Here is a 6,447-nt window from a genome sequence, read left to right as displayed (position 1 = left end):
CAGCCTCCTGGGACACCATCTCCTCAGCCCTCCAGTCTCATTAGTACTGCATCAACCCCCCTTCGTTCTTTTGGTCTTCCCATCAATATGGCACCACCCTCTCCCCTAGTACTCAGCAACTCAGGATGGGATGTGTCTGAGGGGACCGATAGAGACGCCTACATGACAGCACAGATGTGCCTGCGTTGGCAGGTGCGGTTCAAGAGTGGCCCTCTTCCTCAAACTGCTCCTTTTACCATTTGCCAACAAAAACGCACTTGTCTTTTGCTAAGAGGCCAATAAGTAAAGGCTCTGAATGGAAGCATCCTCTAGCCCCCATGGGAAGGCTACAATTATAAAAATCAGAGACTTCCTGCACACTTGTCCTGGGATGACATTTCACTTCTCCTCAGCAGTGAGCACTGTGGGTCTCTGAAGGTGTCCCTGGTCCCTGGTACTACTTAGAGCTGGGAAAGTGCTTAGGTGTATGTGGTGGGCAAACCCCACAGGAAAATGTGGCAGCCAGGGCAGGTTGTGTGTACACCATGCCTCTTGTACAGATGGCCGGACTCGGTGTACCTGTTGCACTGCCCTCCCAGGGAACAGAGGACAGGTTTGAGTAAATATAGAAGATATGGTCAGACATTCTCTCTCAGGCAACCAAAGAGATTTGTATCTGGTGGAGAACTTTCTCCAAGGAAAGAAGTTCCCTCCAGGGTAGGGAAGTTTCTCTGAGGGCAGCAAGTTTGCATAGTTACCCTGCCAAGGTAACTGTGAGAAGGCCTGCGAGGGCATCACTACCCAGTGAGGTCATATGAGGAAACTGTGTCTTGAGGGGCAGGCTTCAGGAGGAGGGGCAGTCTTGTAGAGGAGAGAAGGGTGGAGGCAGGGGTACTCTGCCGGGCCCCTCACATCTGGGCCCTCCCACCCATGCCCTAGTCTAGTAGACAGCCCACGTCGGGAATGCCGGTGGGCTGGCCCAGCCCCAGGGGCCCCAGGAGGGCAAGAGAGACCCACCTTCTGAGATTTGCTTGAGACGCAAGATTAACGTAAGAGACAGCTTGCTTGTATGGCACTGACCCTAAGAGGCAGAGCTTTGCGTGGACTGGCGAATCAGGGAAGGCTCCATGGCAGTGGGCCCGAAGGACATGTGAGATTTGGACCCACGGGGAAGAGACGGAAGATATTCCAGTTTGGAAGAATAAAAGCAAAGACACACTTCTCGACCTTGTCCGGCCCCAAATATTAATTCATAGCACCCTCACATTTTTACAACTGAGGACTTAAAAAAACCAAGAGGTTAAGGGGCCTACCCAGTGTTACACGGGTATTGGAGAGGTGTTCTGCTCAACGGTTATGTTCATGTTGGGGCTCCCGATATACAGTTGATAGGAATGTGATGACAAGCTCATGCCATTTCAAACATTTCCAAGTGACAATGACAGAGCTGTTAAAGGTGCAAAACTTGGTTGCTGAATGACCACACAGAGAGGGAACGGTGGGCCCATTTTAACATGAAATGGAAAACAAATTCATGAAAAAAGCGACATAGTACAGGATGACAACGTCATCATTCCACTGCCCTCTCCCCTAGACGTAAAAATCATTAGAATCCTCTCTCCCTGCACCATGAAAGGATGAGATGAACGCTCAGCTCAGCCCCCTTTGAAAAACATGGTCAACAGTGCGAAGAGGTGTTACTGAGACTATTTGGTCCGACTCAGAGAAGGAAAGAGACAACTCTGCCCTTAGCCTGATCAGACCCACAGGAAGGAACCACCTTTGGGGCCGCCTTTCATAGGGTGGCAATGAGAGAGAACCTTCTTTAGGAGGGGACTCCCTGTTGCCGACCATGAAAAAGCAAAGATGGGACACTCGTTCACTGGGGTTGTTGCAGAGGGGATGTGACCAGAGGTTGGGCCACCCTGCTTTAGAATCAAAGCACCTTGTATTCCTGAGCTGCTTGAATGCTGCAATCGCTGGGTTTTGGTTCTGGAGCAGCCCAGGTCTTTGTCCGACTTTTCCGGATTGTGCTTTCTCTTGGGACAACGTCTGGAGACTGGCGTCTCTGCTTCCACCTTTGCTGGCTTGGCCAAAGGAACATCCCCGTAGGCCCCGTAGCCACCAACTAGGCAGTATGTCTCCCCATGCCGGCCCAACTGCGTTTTTCCACACCCTTGGTAGAGGACATGGTAGTGACCAGGTGTAGGAGGAGAAACGGGAGCAACTGCTGCTGCAAAGAAAATCACAACTGATCAGTCACTTCTGCTGTGCACAGTCTCCTGCCAGAATGGACCTCTGCCATTTTTCTCTGTTTCTAGCTGAAGACGTTTAATCTACTTAACGTGCAAAACACAGCCTTGGCTCATCACCTGTATGAGTCCCTAGAGAAGGGACACTGGCTGCAAAAGCAATCCCTAGAGCCTAGGGCTGTAGCAGATGAGGAGGTCTCTTCACCGTTTCCAGGGAAAATAGTAGAACCTGAAAGTAATTGCAATCATGATCCTCTCCATCTCTCCCTTCCACAACAGAGAAAACCTTTCTTGCAGTCTGTCACTTCTGAGGCTTTCATGGAAATGGCTTTCAAGTTTTGAAAAAAATAATCCAATATATATTGGTTAAGAACCCAGCCCACCTTGGCAACCCCTCTTGGGTCCAATTTATACTGCCTGTTTCAACCACACTGAACTCTAGCCCTCTGATACTTTTATGTAGATTAGAACAAGGCCAAATCCTGAGGCAGAGTGAGCAGGAGACTCAGAACCGGGTTCTGGGTCCCAGCTCTAGGCTCACATCAACCCAGCCTCCTGGGACACCATCTCCTCAGCCCTCCAGTCTCATTAGTACTGCATCAACCCCCCTTCGTTCTTTTGGTCTTCCCATCAATATGGCACCACCCTCTCCCCTAGTACTCAGCAACTCAGGATGGGATGTGTCTGAGGGGACCGATAGAGACGCCTACATGACAGCACAGATGTGCCTGCGTTGGCAGGTGCGGTTCAAGAGTGGCCCTCTTCCTCAAACTGCTCCTTTTACCATTTGCCAACAAAAACGCACTTGTCTTTTGCTAAGAGGCCAATAAGTAAAGGCTCTGAATGGAAGCGTCCTCTAGCCCCCATGGGAAGGCTACAATTATAAACATCAGAGACTTCCTGCACACTTGTCCTGGGATGACCTTTCACTTCTCCTCAGCAGTGAGCACTGTGGGTCTCTGAAGGTGTCCCTGGTCCCTGGTATTACTTAGAGCTGGGAAAGTGCTTAGGTGTATGTGGTGGGCAAACCCCACAGGAAAATGTGGCAGCCAGGGCAGGTTGTGTGTACACCATGCCTCTTGTACAGATGGCCGGACTCGGTGTACCTGTTGCACTGCCCTCCCAGGGAACAGAGGACAGGTTTGAGTAAATATAGAAGATATGGTCAGACATTCTCTCTCAGACAACCAAAGAGATTTGTATCTGGTGGAGAACTTTCTCCAAGGAACGAAGTTCCCTCCAGGGTAGGGAAGTTTCTCTGAGGGCAGCAAGTTTGCATAGTTACCCTGCCAAGGTAACTGTGAGAAGGCCTGTGAGGGCATCACTACCCAGTGAGGTCATATGAGGAAACTGTGTCTTGAGGGGCAGGCTTCAGGAGGAGGGGCAGTCTTGTAGAGGAGAGAAGGGTGGAGGCAGGGGTACTCTGCCGGGCCCCTCACATCTGGGCCCTCCCACCCATGCCCTAGTCTAGTAGACAGCCCACGTCGGGAATGCCGGTGGGCTGGCCCAGCCCCAGGGGCCCCAGGAGGGCAAGAGAGACCCACATTCTGAGATTTGCTTGAGACGCAAGATTAACGTAAGAGACAGCTTGCTTGTATGGCACTGACCCTAAGAGGCAGAGCTTTGCGTGGACTGGCGAATCAGGGAAGGCTCCATGGCAGTGGGCCCGAAGGACATGTGAGATTTGGACCCACGGGGAAGAGACGGAAGATATTCCAGTTTGGAAGAATAAAAGCAAAGACACACTTCTCGACCTTGTCCGGCCCCAAATATTAATTCAAAGCACCCTCACATTTTTACAACTGAGGACTTAAAAAAACCAAGAGGTTAAGGGGCCTACCCAGTGTTACACGGGTATTGGAGAGGTGTTCTGCTCAACGGTTATGTTCATGTCGGGGCTCCCGATGTACAGTTGATAGGAATGTGATGACAAGCTCATGCCATTTCAAACATTTCCAAGTGACAATGACAGAGCTGTTAAAGGTGCAAAACTTGGTTGCTGAATGACCACACAGAGAGGGAACGGTGGGCCCATTTTAACATGAAATGGAAAACAAATTCATGAAAAAAGCGACATAGTACAGGATGACAACGTCATCATTCCACTGCCCTCTCCCCTAGACGAAAAAATCATTGGAATTCTCTATCCCTGCACCATGAAAGGATGAGATGAACGCTCAGCTCAGCCCCCTTTGAAAAACATGGTCAACAGTGCGAAGAGGTGTTACTGAGACGATTTGGTCCGACTCAGAGAAGGAAAGAGACAACTCTGCCCTTAGCCTGATCAGACCCACAGGAAGGAACCACCTTTGGGGCAGCCTTTCATAGGGTGGCAATGAGAGAGAACCTTCTTTAGGAGGGGACTCCCTGTTGCCGACCATGAAAAAGCAAAGATGGGACACTCGTTCACTGGGGTTGTTGCAGAGGGGATGTGACCAGAGGTTGGGCCACCCTGCTTTAGAATCAAAGCACCTTGTATTCCTGAGCTGCTTGAATGCTGCAATCGCTGGGTTTTGGTTCTGGAGCAGCCCAGGTCTTTGTCCGACTTTTCCGGATTGTGCTTTCTCTTGGGACAACGTCTGGAGACTGGCGTCTCTGCTTCCACCTTTGCTGGCTTGGCCAAAGGAACATCCCCGTAGGCCCCGTAGCCACCAACTAGGCAGTATGTCTCCCCATGCCGGCCCAACTGCGTTTTTCCACACCCTCGGTAGAGGACATGGTAGTGACCAGGTGTAGGAGGAGAAACGGGAGCAACTGCTGCTGCAAAGAAAATCACAACTGATCAGTCACTTCTGCTGTGCACAGTCTCCTGCCAGAATGGACCTCTGCCATTTTTCTCTGTTTCTAGCTGAAGACGTTTAATCTACTTAACGTGCAAAACACAGCCTTGGCTCATCACCTGTATGAGTCCCTAGAGAAGGGACACTGGCTGCAAAAGCAATCCCTAGAGCCTAGGGCTGTAGCAGATGAGGAGGTCTCTTCACCGTTTCCAGGGAAAATAGTAGAACCCGAAAGTAATTGCAATCATGATCCTCTCCATCTCTCCCTTCCACAACAGAGAAAACCTTTCTTGCAGTCTGTCACTTCTGAGGCTTTCATGGAAATGTCTTTCAAGTTTTGAAAAAAATAATCCAATATATATTGGTTAAGAACCCAGCCCACCTTGGCAACCCCTCTTGGGTCCAATTTATACTGCCTGTTTCAACCACACTGAACTCTAGCCCTCTGATACTTTTATGTAGATTAGAACAAGGCCAAATCCTGAGGCAGAGTGAGCAGGAGACTCAGAACCGGGTTCTGGGTCCCAGCTCTAGGCTCACATGAACCCAGCCTCCTGGGACACCATCTCCTCAGCCCTCCAGTCTCATCAGTACTGCATCAACCCCCCTTCGTTCTTTTGGTCTTCCCATCAATATGGCACCACCCTCTCCCCTAGTACTCAGCAACTCAGGATGGGATGTGTCTGAGGGGACCGATAGAGACGCCTACATGACAGCACAGATGTGCCTGCGTTGGCAGGTGCGGTTCAAGAGTGGCCCTCTTCCTCAAACTGCTCCTTTTACCATTTGCCAACAAAAACGCACTTGTCTTTTGCTAAGAGGCCAATAAGTAAAGGCTCTGAATGGAAGCATCCTCTAGCCCCCATGGGAAGGCTACAATTATAAACATCAGAGACTTCCTGCACACTTGTCCTGGGATGACCTTTCACTTCTCCTCAGCAGTGAGCACTGTGGGTCTCTGAAGGTGTCCCTGGTCCCTGGTATTACTTAGAGCTGGGAAAGTGCTTAGGTGTATGTGGTGGGCAAACCCCACAGGAAAATGTGGCAGCCAGGGCAGGTTGTGTGTACACCATGCCTCTTGTACAGATGGCCGGACTCGGTGTACCTGTTGCACTGCCCTCCCAGGGAACAGAGGACAGGTTTGAGTAAATATAGAAGATATGGTCAGACATTCTCTCTCAGACAACCAAAGAGATTTGTATCTGGTGGAGAACTTTCTCCAAGGAACGAAGTTCCCTCCAGGGTAGGGAAGTTTCTCTGAGGGCAGCAAGTTTGCATAGTTACCCTGCCAAGGTAACTGTGAGAAGGCCTGTGAGGGCATCACTACCCAGTGAGGTCATATGAGGAAACTGTGTCTTGAGGGGCAGGCTTCAGGAGGAGGGGCAGTCTTGTAGAGGAGAGAAGGGTGGAGGCAGGGGTACTCTGCCGGGCCCCTC

The sequence above is a fragment of the Grampus griseus genome, assembly GCF_964374135.1.
Source record: "Grampus griseus genome assembly, chromosome: 17".
NCBI classification, from domain to species: domain Eukaryota; kingdom Metazoa; phylum Chordata; class Mammalia; order Artiodactyla; family Delphinidae; genus Grampus; species Grampus griseus.
This window is presented reverse-complemented; position numbering follows the sequence as displayed.